Source organism: Manis javanica, chromosome 9 (assembly GCF_040802235.1).
Source record: "Manis javanica isolate MJ-LG chromosome 9, MJ_LKY, whole genome shotgun sequence".
Classification (NCBI taxonomy): Eukaryota; Metazoa; Chordata; class Mammalia; order Pholidota; family Manidae; genus Manis; species Manis javanica.
In genome coordinates this window covers 45,579,284-45,597,454 of record NC_133164.1, presented here as the reverse complement: position 1 = coordinate 45,597,454, position 18,171 = coordinate 45,579,284, and the positions used below count along the sequence as shown (strand labels likewise).

At 36.7% G+C, this 18,171-nt stretch overlaps 1 long non-coding RNA gene across 1 annotated transcript in view; it reads right to left on the bottom strand.

Moving 5' to 3' along the window:
- LOC140843368 (uncharacterized) overlaps nt 1–18,171 on the bottom strand; it is a 290,886-nt gene that overhangs the window by 252,027 nt on the left and 20,688 nt on the right. The window contains exon 2 of the long non-coding RNA XR_012121054.1: nt 4,957–5,100. This is a non-coding gene — a long non-coding RNA (uncharacterized lncRNA). The remainder of the gene's footprint in view (nt 1–4,956; nt 5,101–18,171) is intronic.

The following is an 18,171-nucleotide window of genomic DNA, read 5'->3' as shown; positions in this document are numbered from 1 at the left end:
TATGACATATAATGAATATAATAATGAACCTAATAATAATGCCTAACTCACAGGACTGTTGTACAATTTAGATAAGTAATTATACATTGAGTCACTAGTACGCTTCAATCACATGGTAACTACTCAATAACAATTTGCTATCATCTTTATACTATTTGTGTCCTGGCCTGGCTCTTGAATTAATTTTCTACCTGGCTAACAAATGGACTATTAAAAATCATTTCTTTGTGCAAATGGCCATTTTCTTAATGAACTTGATGGCTACACAATACAGCTTACACTAGCTACTCTACTCAAATTTGATGACTTTTTATTAGCTTCTGTGCTCTAAATATGTACAGTTATATTTGATAGTAAAAGTCTGTCATTTCTATGAGACTTAAAAATATTTCTGTAAATTAGAAAACCAAAACATGAATATATTATTTTTAATTCCAACTACAAATCAGTGTTAAAGTGGAGTTTTAAAAAAATACAATGACCAAGACCTAGTAGCAGACACTGTGACTCAAAAACACTGTGGTCCACCTGGCCTTTTTATTTTTCTCTTACTTCCTTAGGTATTGCCAGTGTACAGCCAGAGTAAGTAAACCCATGAGAATATGTGATTATTTCACAGAACCTAAATTGTGAAAGTGATTTTACGGATTCTCGAATCCAACTATATCTATAACACAGGCTATCCAGCATATGTTTGGGCGCCTCTAACTGATACAGCCCATTCTCTGAATAGCTCTGGAAGCTAGAATTTTTTTTGTTTTGGTTTTTCACCTGTTGTTCTTTCAAATATTTAAAACCATTTAATAGTTCTACTCTGCCTACCAGACATTTTCTCTCAAGGCTAAGCATCCTAAACTCTTTCTAGTAACACTTATCCAACAGCCTTTTCCTTTTTCAGTTTGGCACTCAAAACTGACCACTGAGTGAGGTATGACTATTACTCAAGTACTCTGTCTGCCAAATCGGTCTGAGAATACAGATTTTAAGGTGCCTACAACCCTATTTTGTAATTCAGGCATCCTGTTGCTAAGTAGCACAGCTACTGTTTTAGTTATCTAACTCTGCTTTTCAAATTACCCCCCAAAACTAAACAGGTAAAAATAACATACAGTATAAATGACATTACTATAAAGCGGCAAAACATTCATGAATCACACAATTTCTGAAGGCAGTAATGTAAGTAGTAGCTCTTTTGGGTGGGTATGTCTCAGGGTCTCTCATGCGGTTGCAGTAAAGCTCCGTGCTGATGTCAGTAGTTATTTGCAGGTGTCAGTTTCTCCCTGGCTGTTGGCAGGTGGCCTCAGTTCCTTTTTACATGGGACTTTCCACAGAGCAGCCTCCTGACATGGCAGCTGGCTTCCTCCAGAGCTAGCGATCCAAGACAGAACCAGCACCTAAGACAGAAGCTGCAATACTTCTAAAACTTAATCACAGAAGTAGTATACTATCACTTCTGTATTACAGTCACTACAGACAAGTCATTAGGTCTAACTGACACTCAAGAATAGAGGATTTAAGCTCTGCCCTTGAATGGAGGAATAGCAAATAATTTGTGAATATAATTTTAACTACCACAGCAGTGACTGTGAATTTGTACCATTGCCCTTTTTGCACACAACTAAAGCACTTTGTTTTTCTTTTACTTGTGGTTTCACAAGGTTATTGAGACTGTTTCTTGATTCACATCCTAACCTATTCCCTTTCCTTCGTAACATCACATTACTTGCATATTTGATAATCACACACTGTATATTTATCCAATCTATAAATGAAACTCTTGAGACAGATCCAAGCATGGCAGTGTGACATGGTAATAAACCTGTCTTCCAGGATCACATTAATTCATAGTGCAGGATACACTATCGTTTACAAGCTTATCCCACATAATCACATTATCTTCATCTTCAAAAGGATATTGTGTGGCACTCTGTTAAATATTGCTCAAATCCACAAATAGTATGTTCATCAGGCTTTCCCTTGGCTCTAGCTCAGAATCACAAAAGGTGGGGTGTGGGCTTCCTCTTTTTCCCTAAAAAATGAATCATTTCTTTTTGTCATAAAAACATCTGTGGCAATTGATTCTGAAATACACCTTCATAACTGATCAGTTTCAACCTTCCGGTATCTCTGCTATTTTCCATGACTTCTCAGACACCCTCAAGCTGGTTTGTAGACTATTTTGCAATTCTCTTTATAGACTGAAAGGTAACACCTGAAGGAGAATCAGTCTAATTAAAGTCGTCATTGAGTCTACTTTTAAAAGAATTACCTTTTTGCGTATTTTTTCTCTCTTAAATTTCTTCTCCTATTTATAAGAATGTTCTTGTTTACTAATCCTCATCAAGTGAGGAATCCTCAAGTGCAAGCCATACCTGCACAGCAATTGAAGTAAAAATGTTAGTATGTTGCTTTGCATTGTAACTGTGTATCACAAGAACATCAAATCAAATGGGAATGTTGTCAGACTGATAATAAGGAATTTTATTCCTGGAAAAAAATTATAGAAGTATGACTCTTACCTTCAAGAAATTAAGGCTTTCTAGGCAAGATAGTCAACACAAAATCCAGTCTGGTTTTGAAAAACTATGGAAAGTTCAAACCTGAAGTGGCAGGCTCTAATTCCCCACAGTCAAGCCTGAAGTCTAACTTCCAAGAGAAAGCATCCTACAAAGATTTTATAATCTTTTTATTGCAATAGATTCACATCCTCTCACTATCCAGACATAGATGCATAACAAAAAATATAATCTATAGGTTGTTTCAAAGCCCTTTTGATGTTTTCTCTGAGGGATCATCTTATGATAATATTTTTATTTTTATAGATCTTTGGTATACTAATACATGTAGCACTACACAATTCAAATTTGTCATCCATCTCTGAGAGTAGGTATTCTTGCTATCCTCATGCTAGAGTACAGCATTAAATTATCGTCAGCACTATTCAGCATCAATGCACAAAAGAGTTAACCAACCATACAAACAAAAAACCCAAGATCACATGAACCCAAAGAAACAAAAACCACCACCATAAAAAGAAATGTAGGAATTTAAATTTTAGCTGTACTCTCCTCCCCAAAAGCACTGCAACATATTCTAATATAGAAAAAAGAATTTATATTGTATTATTGAGGCAGATTTGAGACACTCAATACAGACACTTATTCCTCTGGCAGGATTTTTAGTATCGTAATGTTTGGCTTAACTAATTAAAAATTAGGTAACACATAGTAGCAAAAATTAAGAAACACTGTTTCCTTGATCTAGAAAGGTTCTTATTACTATCCATTTCTTCCACAGATATCTTTCTGCAACCTGTCTATAATTTTAACAACTTTGAGTGGAGCAAGTGCTGTTCTTGGACCAGGCACCATGGTTTAGGAAAACCCTGGACATGTGACCCTACTGAGCAGGAAAATACTTACTGAAATTGCTCAGGAAATAGTTTTCTTAAATGGATGTCATAAAAGGCTAATGATAATGCAACACTGACTATTCCAATGGAAATGTAAGATTTCCTAGGATGAAAATATATTTATTTCCTAAAATATCTGCTTGAGAGTTACACTCAGTAGCAGCCACCAAAGCAAAATGAAACAAAAAAACAGGAAAAGTGGGATTTAACCTGTAAGACTTTCTAAAGAAGAAATGAGTTATGAGTTGTCTTTTATGGTATGTATGAAGTCCAGAATCTGGAAAATAATATATTTTGTATGCTTAATCATTTAAATTTCAATACAGAGTCATAGGGAAAGAAAGAGTTCATTCACCCAAGAAACTCTTGGTACTGGATGAAATGTTCCTCTCAAGTGCTCTCATGCAATATCTATGGTTATTTATGCCTATTATCCTATAAGCATTATTCTTCCTCATTTTCTCTTTTCTCATTGCAGGCTCATGAGCACAGAGAAGGTAGCGTTCAGTTCAACATTTTGTGCCCATGACCATATTTGCCAAATAACAGGCATCAATTAAACTATTTACCAGGTGAACGAGTGATGAAAATCATCTTAACTATACAAAACAACTAACGATAAAGAGTAGTTATTTAGTGCAGTGGGCTGAATTACTGCATATTTTTATTTCCAAAAAATGTGTTTTCATTTTCAGTAGCTAGCTTAGTTGTGACTTTCTTGAAGATGTCAAAAGCATGAAAAGTGTGATAATGCAGGTAAAAGTGAGGTAGGTATTTTGAGAAAATACAGACAAAAGAGACTAAATTTTTTAAAATGGAAAAGATAGAAGAACATGTATTTCATAAAGTAGTAACTCACTTGAGTTTCATGTGGACTGTTTGTAAAAATAAGTGTTATTAGTAGTCACATTGATTTGAGATGATGCTATTTACCAGTTCTGAGGATTCCACATATCTAGGTCATATCCAGAAACAAGAGTACCCCAACAATAATCTAGGCAGCCAGAAAAGAGCCAAAGAACTATTTGGGTAAAAGCATGGAGGTTAGACTAATTAACACAGAACCTTTGTCTTTTTATCCTGGCAAAGATTTTTTGGGCTAAATAGGCAGGGCTATTATCTTTCTGAAGAACATAGAGATGACATCTCTTCCTTAAATATAGAAAAAGTCTCTATTTCTTCTTACTATATAGTCCACACAAGGGTAAAAAGACAATTCCATGATATATCCTAAGACAGAGGTTCTCCATAAGGGTGGTTTTATCATTTTAAAGGGACATTTGGGCAATATGTGGAGGCATTCTTAATTATCAACTGGGGTGATGCAGGAAGAGGCAAAAAATGCAGCTAAATATTTCACGCTGCACAGGACAGGCCTTCACGCCCAACAACAATACATCTGGTCCAAAATGCCAAGTGCTAAGGTTGAGAAAGCTTGTTGAAAAGCAAATGTCTGCATATTGCTAATTGTGTAAATTACATAGTATATAACCACTATTATTACTAATATAAACCTATAATAACAACAACAAATATTTCCTTACCTGCATATAGAATATAGCTGCTTATTTTAAGTGGCTTGAATCAAACCAGTTAAATCAATTGCTCTTTGCAGATAGGGCTTTAAAGGTGGTGTCACTACACCTACAGCTGCATACTTGTCATATTGTCATTCTGCCAATGCCTTCCTTTGAAAATAAAACAAAAATCTGTTTTTGGCTTTTGGTTCCCTGCCAACAATAAAATCTTGATTAAACTAGCAGCTTTTTTTTCTCTTCAAAATAAGACTGAATGTCTCTGTGCAGTTGAGAGTGAATCACCTTAGGGATTAGTCATCAAAAGAATACATATTATGAGCTCTTTAAAGTTAAAAAGTAGTGTTAAATATATAGCAGCTTGCAGTCCCACCCACCTTGTTGTTAGTAAAGATAGAAAGACGTTTAAAAAGCAGGAGGTGATAAACACCACCTGCTTTTAAAGTACAGGGATCCTGACATTTGCATTTCTGTTTGTATTTAAAGTCTGATATCCACACTGAATTATGATGGTATTTGAAAACAGATTGACTTTTAATAGAGTGTATCAACTGCAAAAACGTAAAGAAACTGGGTGTTAGCTACATATTTTCACACACCTAGTAAATAAGTGCAAAATTTAATACCAAATTATTAAAACTAGTTATCTCAGAATGACAGAACTTTGGCTGATAATTTCAACATTAAATTTTCAATAATTAATAATAAATATTTTCTTGTAATAAATTAACAGGAAGCATCCTTTAAAAAGTTTAACGTAGCCGATAAACTTTAGATTATCATTTAAAAAATGAAAATTGATTATAAGATAAACTTTTAATCTGCCCCTTAAAAGGAAAAAACAAATTTAAATGTAGTGATTTGCTGATGACAGCAAACCAAGACTTAAGTACAGTTTTAACCTATCCCAGGAATGTGACCTTTTAATAGACAATCTAAAATTTCCATATCAGTACTAGTGACATAATCTGAATAATAAAAACTCTTTCTCTTTGGTCCAAAAAGATGTCCTAGTCTGAAACAATCCTTTCCTTTTGGAAATATCTTCTTGCCTCACCCTTTTCCCTATAAAAATCTTCTACTTTGTAAAACTCAGAGCATCGCTCTACTTGCTAGATGGAATACCCCCCAGTTCATGACTTGCTTAATAAAACCAATTAGATCCTCAAATTCACTCAGCTAAATTTTACTTTTTAATACTGTTCTTCATTTGAAAAATACTCTAAGTACTTGTTGCTCTTTCTCTCTCTACCTCATACTGCTTCACACTACCACCACACGTACACAAACACAAGTTTTTAGTGCTGCATGGCTACATTCCATTTATGTATTTAACAATTTATTGAACTGGTCTACTATTTTTCAACATTTCTGTTGTTTCCAAAATTCTCACTCATATATACAAAACTTCAAACATATATATATATATATATTTTTTTTTTTTTCTTGGTCATTTTGTGTATTTTCTTGCCTATTTCCTTAGGATAAATTCCTGAAAGTACACAGCTGAGTCAAAATGTCATGTAGCTAAGCAGACAACAGTGGATCCTGCCCTGTCCTGGACAAGATTCCCACGTACCCCTTATCACCAGATGGCAGAACACATCCCAAAAGCCCTCCTGTTTATAGTTCAGTCCCCTGCCTTATCAGGGCCTAAGGAGATGTACAAAGTCCAACAGGGCTTCCAAACTACCAACTTGGGTTGGCGCCTGCACACTAAGACCAAAATGATGACCCAAAATTACCTCAGGATTCATTATACCCTAATGGTAATGAATTTACATTGCGGTTTTGCCCTCTACCCCATGGGTTTCACTTAAGTATTTATGGGTGGGTGTCTGTGCACTGAGAGGGTTATATAACCTAAAATTGTCAACAAGCATGTCAATTAAATGATGTAAGACATGGGGAGAAACTTAGAATCATTTTAAAAATCAATCCTAACCCTGATAACAGGGCTGCTTCTGGTTTCCAGACAGCCTGCTCTCTACCCTTCTTGAGAGTGTGTTTATGCTTTGCTTAATAAGCTCCTGCTGTTTAAAACTACCCTAAGTCTGTCCCTTGATTGAATTCTTCCCTTACAGAGGACAACAATCATGGAAATACAACGCGTTCCGCCAGTAACAAAAGGAAGGCACTTTTTGAAAGCTTCTGGTACAATGCCAAATTGCCCTCCTGAAATGTTTGTTTGTCCTGAAATTTAAATTCCTGTGTTCAACCAGTGAGGGGCCTCACTTTTCCTTATCATCACTGAGCTCCGAAGGGGATTTTAGCCCTAGACAAGTTCACTCTGGATTCTATGAGACTGAAAGTGACAGAACATTAGAGGTTAAAAGGGTTTATACCAAGCTATATTCTCATGGTAGCAGGTAAAGCACTAGAATCCCATCCACCTCTGTCTGTCTCTGCCCCAGCCTCTGCTCTTAGCACTGGGTGGAGCTCTTTTTGTAGCAACACAGGCAAGAATGGCTTATCACCAATGGGTGTGCAAACATGTGCCTATGCAGTTGGCCAAGTATTATATCATTGCAGGTACACAGTGGGTTGAGTAGGTTAGGATCAGGTGAGGATCCCAGTCATGGAATTTCCATTTGCTGTACAATCATCAAGATACATATGATTTTCATATTTCAGCTAACTTGATAATGTAGAATTATTATACATACAAAGTCTCTGACTCTATATATTCTTAGAGTTTTGTATTCAAATGAAGAATACAATTATGTGTGTATCTCCCACTGTAGTGTACAAATTTTAGGAGGGTAGTACCTATGGCTTTTGAAGGACATAGCCTTGACAACTATACCATCTTCCCTGTTCCTGTGGTTTTCTCAATAATCCCTTCTTGCATCCCATCCAGCTGCTTTTGTATAAAATCTTAAGTGGCATTCAGTATCGTAGAACATTACTCCCATATTCCAATGAATAGATGCACTCTAAATGAGATAAAATACCTAAAGACATGGTTTATTTTTCAATCAAGATGATTAATAAATAATAAAAACAAAAGAACACTATGCTCTGATATAAAAAATGTGTCTTTCATTCAGAAGGATTTGAAATACAATGGCATTTATCTGAACAGATAACCAATGAAAAGTAAAATAAAATTAACAAAAAAATTAAGATGGAAAGAAAGAAAAATAGGTACACATTTCTAACAACAAATTAAAATATACTCATATATTAAAAGAAGGCAGCCTGTTTTTTCTTCACAAATGAAACTTCATTTATTCATCTCTAAACATGAAGCAACAATAAATAATGTTTATGAATGCTCAAACTTTTCAGCAGTCTGAATACTTAATATTCACATAATCCCATTATGTAGTATCTAAATCCTCCTCTAAGCGAATTTACCTAATAGACTATGGATCTTTCATTGTTAGGCAGTCGTTTAAACACTGTTTAAACTGCACAGCACTCTTTTAATACAGGTTGCCAAACTTTTCTCTCCTTATCCATCTCAGAAGATTTCTGCAGTTTTAAAAAATGTCTAAGAATATTAAGCCTTTATTCTTTACAATAAGGCTATGGAGCTATATCTGTATCAATTTAACCAGACATACTTAATAGTCATCATATTTATACTCTGCTTTACAATTAATTAAGTGATTTTGCGTGGGGGGGGGATTGTGTATTTTCCTTGGTTCTTGCCCCCACTGCAAAAAAGAACTGAAGGGCAGAGACACAGTAGTGAAGCGAAGTAAAAGTTTTATTTAAAGTTACTTAAAGAGAGAAAAAGTGCAAGTGACCTCAGGGAGGAGAAGTGGAGAAGTGCCCTGAAAGGTTGGAGAGAGAAAGTTTAAGGTTAAAAGGTTACCCACTTAGAAAGTGCAGGTGACCCCAGAGAGAGATGTACCCTGAAGGGTTGAAAAGAGAAAGTTTAAAGTTAAAAGGTTACACACTTAGAAAGTGTGGGTGACCTCAGAGAGAGGAGCACACTGAAAGGTTGGAGGTTCCCCCTTTTAAGGATTTTTCAGGAATGACAAAGAGCTAAAGGCCTGGACTTGTTAAGTGGTCTCAAGATGTTTATCTTTGATGAGACATAAGTTTCTTATGTAATATCTCCAGGTAATTCTGCAAAATTAGCTTAGCACAAGAAATTTACTGCTCTGATTGCCTCCCAGGATAGTAGCTTCCTGGTCTGGGAGCATATTAATCAAGACTTCCCGCCCTTCCTCCAAGGTGGGCTGAGTTACTGTCTGTTTACTAAAGAGTATGTTAAGAGTCTTACTTCTTAACTTCTTGGGTTTTTTAAAATGCAATTTTAGCTTTAAGATGGAATCTTCCTGTCTTTACTTGCTGTTTATAGCTGGGCCTTTTGGCAGGCTAGAGTAAATCTTACAATGGCATGATGTAATTGACACAATGAAGACATGGGCTGTGCTCAGATACTTTACTTTGAGGAATATTCAAACATTCAAGGGCAAGTTGCTCTTAAACTTTTGAACTTTAACTGATTAACTCAGTCTTTTCTGGCTTTCTAGTTTTAACTGGTTAACTTTGAGTCCTTTCTAGTGGGCTTTACTGACCTTATTCTCTTTCCACTCCATTCATATCTATTTTCCTGCTAACAATTTCATATACTATAATTCATTAGATCACCAAAATAGCCCTGAGAGGCAAGTTACTTGTTCTATTACATTTTTCTGTACACAGAAACACTAAGACTAAAGGAGGTTGAACTAGTTATCCAAGTTTACTTGACCATTAATGATTAATTCAGTATCATGTAAAATTTCCTGCTAAATAAGTTCCATTCCACCCAGTTTACTTCTGTGTATATGTAAAAAATAATTCAGTATTACAACATTCTGTTACTGTTTCTACTTTACACTACATGTGTGATATAAACTAGCTAACAAAATTGTTTTTAATGTTTCACCATGAGAATTGTCCCCATCATCTTTCCCACCATTTTTTCCATTCTAACATTATCTATTATACTAAAATAATTAGAAATGGCATAAACCATTGAATATACTCGGTGGTTCGGTCATATTTATTTGACATGAAATTGATCTAGGGAGTTAATGATCACTCCATTCCCAGAGCCACTTTGAATATAGAATCCATTGTTTCATAGTTGAATATAATTAATGGCATCAATATGATTCATTGTTTCATCAATATGATGTAAACAATGAGTTGATTCAGTCAATTGAACAAACAAAAGTGTCAATCTACTTTTTTTTTTAATCAACTAAACCAAACAACCAGTTGACTATACTGTTAACTTTTCAAACTGCTATGAAATCACACAGGACACAGCTTAATTTGAGCTTGCTTTGGTTGAAACACTCTATGCACACACCAAATATAAAGATGTATTTTAGTGAATGAACTTTAATAAAAAATACATTGTTTATGTAAACTTATAAATCATTTTAATCATTTTAAATCTTAGATATCTCATATTTCTAGTGTCATTTTTTTATCTCAACAACTGAATATCCTTGCACACAAAACTAACACATATGTGTCATATTTGAGGCAGAATATATATCAGATGCCTATCACATGCACTTTAAAAAAATTGATTTTAAAAGTAAGCAGAGTTTATTAATCATATAAATATTTTTCTAAAGAGATGAATCAGTATTTTTGTCAGGTTTTGATTGCTTCTGAGACTACAACAATCCCTACGGCACAGACTTGGAGAATACACACACTCAAATGTCACTCATAGAAGAGAAGCCTAGATTTTATAGTAGAACCATATCATCGCTTCTCACAAGTATTCTATCTGCAAATATGCATCTGATTTTTACCCTCTTCACTTACTTCAGGAATGCAAATAACACTCCTGAATGAAATGAAGAAAAGGATAAAATGAATGCTATTGGAAATAAATAATTCTAATCCAGGAATGAGTCAAGACATTATCTGGAGAGTTTGGATATGCACTAGAATAGGACTAATTTTATAAGATAAAAAACACTCCAATATACATCGGAGGTGTTAAAAAGAAAGCCACAGATATCAATAATACAATAAGAAAACATAATTGTAAAAAAAAAAAAAAAAAAAAGAAAGCCACAAGACCAAGGCAAATAAATCCCCTTGTTCTGGGCCAGATCATCAAATCTGTGCTCAATGCCTAGCCAAACTGCAGTTTCAACATCCTCCAGAAATGTAGTCTTAACAGTCAATCAGAGAAAGGAAAAGATGGCGGCATGAGTAGGGTGGTGAAAATCTCCCAAAACCATATATATATTTTGAAAATAGAGCAAATACAACTATTCCTTAAAGAGTGACCAGAAGTAACAGTACACCAGCCAGTTTACATCTGCGAGAACCCAACATCTAACAGAAACGAGTAAGAAACAAAGCTGTGACCCGACGGGACCCGAGCACTACCCTGTCACCAGCTCACAGGCAGGAGGAAAAGAATCAGAGTAGGGAGGGAGTGGAAGCACAGGACTGCTAAATAACCAGCCCTAGTAATCTGCCCCAGGAGCACAGACACATATTACATGGTGCTCTGGATATTAGAGTAGCAGAAAAGCAAAATCTGAGACTGCGAACAGGTCCCACAGCTGGCTGCCCTGGTGCAAAAGAAAAACAGGCACTTTAAAAGTCTTAAAGGGACAAGGGTTTAACAGGTGGGCAAAATCGTCCTGGCACAATCAGCCCAGTAGGCTGGGAACTTTAAGGAACTTCAGGCGCCCTATTCCCCTGGTTGGCAACCCAGCTCCAAGGCCCCTCATGGTCATAGGCAGCCTGCTGTTCCTTCCTCCCTGCCGGCACCTGCAAACAAACCAGCTGATCCTGTCATTGCTGCAGACCAGCTGGGGAGCAGCCCCACCTACAGTAACCACGCAGTTTTCCACAAAGGCTTCTCCCAGCACATTGCTAACTGGCCCAAACCCAGAGGTTCCTCCCTGCATGCAGTTGATCAGCACAGACAGTGGACAAGGGCACAGTGACAGGGGGATGAAGGGGCTTTGTTCTCACAGCAGACCACACACCAGTTACCTGTGACCCCTGGCAGTGCCCTACGCCATCCTGAGGGCCGCCCCACCCACAGAAGCTTAAGGGATTAACCCAGAGGCTGCTCCCTGCATGCAGATGACTGGCACAGACAGCGGAGATGGGCACGAAGACCAGGAGACACAAAGGAGCTTTGTACTCACGCAGAACACATGCTGCATGTTTGCAAACCCTGCTAGTGCCCTGGGCCATCCCAATGGCTGCCCTGCCAAGGCAGCTTAGGGGAATGATCCAGACACTGTTCCCTGCATGAGGTTGACCAACACAGACAGGAGACACAGACACAAAGACCTGGAGGCACGAAGGGGCTTTGCTGTTGGGGCAGAACACATGTCACTCACCTAAGACACCCGCCAGGGCCCTACGCCATCCCAAGGGCCATCCCGCCTACAGAAATTCAGGGGATTAACCCAGAGGCTGCTACAAGCATACAGCTCACTGGCACAGACAGCGGAGATGGGTGTGGTGACCAGGAGGCCTATCCAGGGCAGCCTAGGGGATTAACCCATAGGCACCTCCCTGTGTGCAGTTAACCGGCACAAACAGCAGAGACAGGAAAGGAAACCGGAAAGCAGGAAGGGATTTTGTTCTCCAAGCTGACACACGTGCCACTTGCCAGTGACCACTCCTATTGCCACGAAAAGGCAGAAGAACCTTGTTCAAACCAAAATCCCTCAAATAGCAGAGAGAGGGCTTGGTGAGACTGAAATTAGAAATCTACCTGAACAATAATTCAAAATAAAAGTCATAAGCATGTTGATGGAGCTACAGGAAAATATTCACGAGGTGAGGGATGAATTCAGGAGAGAGATAACAGAAATGAAACAAACAATGGAAGAATTTAAGAGCAGACTGGAAGAAGTGGAAGACACTGTTAACAGAATAGAAATCAGAGAACAGGAATACAGAGAAGCTGAGGCAGAGAAAGATAAAAGGAGTGCTAGGACTGAAAGAAGAGTGAGAGAACTGTGTGACAAATCCAAAAAGAACAATATTCGCATTATAGGGGTACCAGAAGAAGAAGAGAGAGAAAAAGGAGTAGAAAGTGTTTTTGAAGAAATAATTGCTGCAAACTTCCCCTATTTGGGGAAGGCAACAGTCTCTCAGACCATGGAAGTCCACAGATCTCCCAACACAAGGGACTCAAGGAGGATACCACCAAGACATATAATAAATAAAATGGCAAAGATCAAAGACAAGGACATGGTATTAAAAGCAGTCAGAGAGAGAAAGAAGATCACCTACAAAGGAAAAACTACAAGGCTATCAACAGACATCTCAGCAGAAACTTTAGAGGCCAGAAGGAAATGGCATGATATATTCAATGCAATGAAACAGAAGGGCCTCAAAGCAAGAATACTCTATCCAATAAGACTGTCATTTAAATTTGATGGAGGGATTAAACAGTTCCCAGATAAGCAAAAGTTCACAGAATTTAACTCCCACAAATGCTCTCTACAGTGTATTTTAAAGGGACTGTTCTAGATGGAGGTATGCCTATGGCTAAATAGCTGTCACCGGAGAAAATTAAACCACAGCAACAGAAGTAGTCCAACTAATATTAACTAAATGCAAAATTAAATCAGCTATCCAAAAAATCAGTCAAGGGAAACACAAAGAGTACAGAACAAAACACCAAACATATAAAGAGTGGAGGAGGAAGAAAAAGAAGGGAGAGAAATAAGGAATCATCAGACTGTGTTTATAATAGCACAGTAAGTGAGTTAAGTTAGACAGTTAGATAGTAAAGAATCTGCCCTTGAAACTTTGGTAACCACGAATCCAAAGCCTGCAATAGTAATAAGTACATATCTATCGATAATCATCCTAAATGTAAATGGACTGAATGCAACAATCAAAACACACAGTTATAGAATGGATAAAAAAGCAAGACCCATCTATATGCTGTCTACAAGAGTCTCACTTCAAATTGAAAGACATAGACAGACTAAAGTGAAGGGATAGAAAAAGATATTTCATGCAAACAATAGGGAGAAAAAAACAGTTGTTGCAATACTTGTATCAGACAAAATAGACTTCAAAACAAAGAAAGTAATGAGACAAAGAAGGACATTACATAATGATAAAGGGGGCAGTACAACAAGAGGATATAACCATTATAAATATCTATGCACCCAAAACAGGAGCACCTACATATGTGAAACAAATACTAACAGAATTAAAGGGGGAAATAGAAATGCAATGCATTCATTTTAAGAGACTTCACACCACTCACTACAAAGGACAGATCAATCAGACAGAAAATAAATAAGGATACAGAGTCACTGAACAAGACACTAGAACAGATGGACCTAAAAGACATTTACAGAACTCTACACCCAAAAACAGCAGGATACACATTCTTCTCAAGTGCACATGGAATATTTTCCAGAATAGACCACATACTATGCCACAAAAAGAGCCTCAGTAAATTCAAAAAGATTGAAATTGTACCAACCACCTTCTCAGGTCAAAAAGGTATAAAACTACAAACCAGTTGTACAAAGAGAAACAAAAGGCTCACAAACACATGGAGGCTTAGCAACATGTTCCTAAATAATCAATGGATCAATGGCCAAATTAAAACAGAGATCAAGCAATATATGGAGACAAATAAAAACAACAGCACAATGCCCCAACTTCTATGGGATGCAGCAAAGGCAGTTCTAAAAGGAAAGTATATAGCAATCCAGGCCTATTTAAAGAAGGAGAAACAATTCCAAATGAATAGTCTAAATTCACAATTATTGACACTGGAAAAGGAAGGAAGGACAAATGAGGCCCAATGTCAGCAGAAGGAGGGAAATAATAAAGATCAGAGAAGAAATACATAAAATTGGGAAGAATAGAACAATAGAAAAAAGTAATGAAACCAAGAGCTGGTTCTTTGAGGAAATAAACAAAATAGGTAAACCTCTAGCCAGACTTAGTAAGAAAAAAGAGAATCTACAGGCATAAATAGAATCAGAAATGAGAAAGAAAAAATCACTATGGACACAACAGAAATACAAAGAATTATTAGAGAATGCTATGAAAAATTATATGCTAACAAACAGTATAACCTAGAAGAAGTGGACAACTTTCTAAAAAAATACAACCTTCCAAGACTGACCAAGGAAGAAACAAAAAACCTAAAAAGACCAATTACCAGCAATGAAATTGAATCAGTAATCAAAAAAGTATCCAAGAACAAAATCCCATACCAGATGGATTCACCACTGAATTTTATCAGACATTTAGAGAAGACCTAATACCCATTCTCCATAAAGTTTTCCAAAAAGTAGAAGAGGACGGAATACTTGCAAACTCTTTCTATGAAGCCAGCATCGGCCTAATACCAAAAAGAAGCAAAGACACCACAAAAAAAGGAAATCAGAGACCAATGTACCTGATGAACATACATGCAGTAATACTCAATAAAATATTAGCAAACTGAATTCAAAAATAGATCAAAAAGATCATCCATCATGATCAAGTAGGATTTATTTCAGGGATGCTAGAATGGTACAACATTCAAAAATCCATCAAGATAATCCACCACATCAACAAAAAGAAGGACAAAAACCACATGATCATCTTCATAGATGCTGAAAAAGCATTTGACAAAATTCAACATCCATTCATGATAAAAACTCTCAACAAAATGGGTATAGAGGGCAAGTACCTCATCATAATATAGGCCGTATGTGAGAAACCTAAGCCAGCATCACACTTACCAGCGAGAAGCTGAAAGCTTTTCACCTAATATCAGGAACAAGCAAGGATGCCCACTCTCCCCACTTCTATTCAACATAGTATTGGAGATCCTAGCCTCAGCAATCAGACAACACAAAGAAATAAAAGGCATCCAGACTGGTAAGGAAGAAGTCAAAGTGAGACTCTTTGCAGATGGCATGATCTTGTACATAAAAAACCCTAAGGAATCCATTCCAAAACTACTAGAACTAATATCTGAATTCAGCAAAGTTGCAGGAAACAAAATTTATACACAAAAATCTGTTGCATTCTATACACTAACGATGAACTAGCAGAAAGACAAATCAGGAAAACAATTCCATTCACAATTGCATCAAAAAGAATAAAATACTTCGGAATAAATCTAAACAAGGAAGTGAAAGACCTATAGCCTGAAAACTACAACACTCTCTTAAGAGAAATTAAAGAGGATGCTAATAAATGGAAATTCATCCCATGTTCTTGGCTAGGAAGAATTAATATTGTCAAAATGGCCATCCTGCCTAAAGCAATCTACATATTCAATGCAATCCCTATCAAGTACCGACAGCATTCATCAATAAACTGGAACAAAGTTCTCAAATTCATATGGAACCACAAAAGACCCCAAATAGCCAAAGCAATCCTGAGAAAGAAAATAAAGTAGGAAAGTAGGGGGGCTCGCTTCCCAACTTCCAACTCTATTATGAAGTCACAGTAATCAAGACAATTTGGTACTGGCACAAGAACAGACGCAAAGACCAGTGGAACAGAATAGAGAGTCCAGATATTAACCCAACCATATATGGTCAATTAATATATGATAAAGGAGCCATGGATATACAATGGGGAAATGACAGCCTCTTCAACAGCTGGTGTTGGCAAAATTGGACAGCTACATGTAAGAGAATAAAACTTTACTAAACTGTTTAACTCCATACACAAAAGTAAACTCAAAATGTTTCAAAGACCTGAATCTAAGTCATGAAACCATAAAACTCTTAGAAGAAAATATAGGCAAAAATCTTTTGGACATAAACATGAGTAACTTCTTCATGAATGTATCTTTATGGGCAAGGGAATCAAAAGCAAAAATGAACAAGTGGGGCTATGTCAAACTAAAATGTTCTGTACAGCAAAGGACACCATCAGTAGAACAAAAAGACATCCTACATTATGGGAGAATATATTTATAAATGACATATCTGATAAGGGGTTGACATCTAAAATGTACAAAGAGCTCACACACCTCAAGAAACAAGAAACAAATAATCCAATTAAAAAATGGGCAGAGGATCTGAATAGTCACTTATCCAAAGAAGAAATTCAGATGGCCAACAGGCATATGAGAAGATGCTCCACATCACTAATCATCAGAGAAATGCAAATTAAAACCACAATGAAATATCAACTCACACAAGTTACTACTGTCAACATCCAAAAGACAAACAAGAAATGTTGGCAAGGCTGTGGAGAAAGGGGAACCCTCCTACACTACTGGTAGGAATGTAAATTGGTTCAACCATTGTGGAAAGCAGTATGAAGATTCCTCAAAAAACTAAAAATACAAATATATTTGACTCAGGAATTCTACTCCTAGGAATTTACTCTAATAATGTAGGATCCCAGTTTCAAGAAGACATACGCACCCCTATGTTTATTGCAGCACTATTTGCAATAGCCAAGAAATGGAAGCAACCTAAGTGTCCATCAGTAGATGAATGGATAAAGAAGAGGTGGTACATATACAAAATGAAATATTATTCAGCCATAAGAAGAAAACAAATCCTATCATTTGCAACAACATGGATGGAGCTAGAGGGTATTATGCTCAGTAAAATACAGGTAGAGAAAGACAAGTACCAAATGATTTGACTCATTTGTGGAGTATAAGAACAAAGAAAAAAAGTAATAAAACAGCAGCAGACTCACAGAACCCAAGAATGGATTAACAGTTACCAAAGGGAAAGGGACTGTGGAGGATGAATGGTAAGGGAGGGATAAGGGGAATTAGGGGCATTATGATTAGCACACATAATGTAGAGGTGTGACAAAGGACAGCAGTATAGCACAGAGAAGACAAATAATGATGCTATAGCATCTTACTATGCTGATGGACAGTGACTGTAATGGTGTATGTGGTGGAGACTTGATAATGGGGGGAATCTAGTAACTAAAATGGTGCTAATGTAATTGTATACTAATGATACAAAAAAAGTGATTGAAAGTTAGGACAATATTAGCTATTGTTTATTCTAGTTGGAGGAAACACAGGTGTTACGTTATTCTTTAAGCTTCACTAAAAACTTGAAATATTTAAAAAGAAAAAAAATCAGGAATTTTTCTGGTCTGCCCCAATGAAGTTATCTGTCACAGGAGCCATTTCCCAAAGAGAAGATGAGGTAATTTGCATGATAAAACCCCCAGCTCTTCCTACTAAGGAGAGTTGACTTGCCTGAAACAAAACTCTCTCTTCTTTCGCTAGTAACTTCTTGCCCCACCTTTCTTCCTATG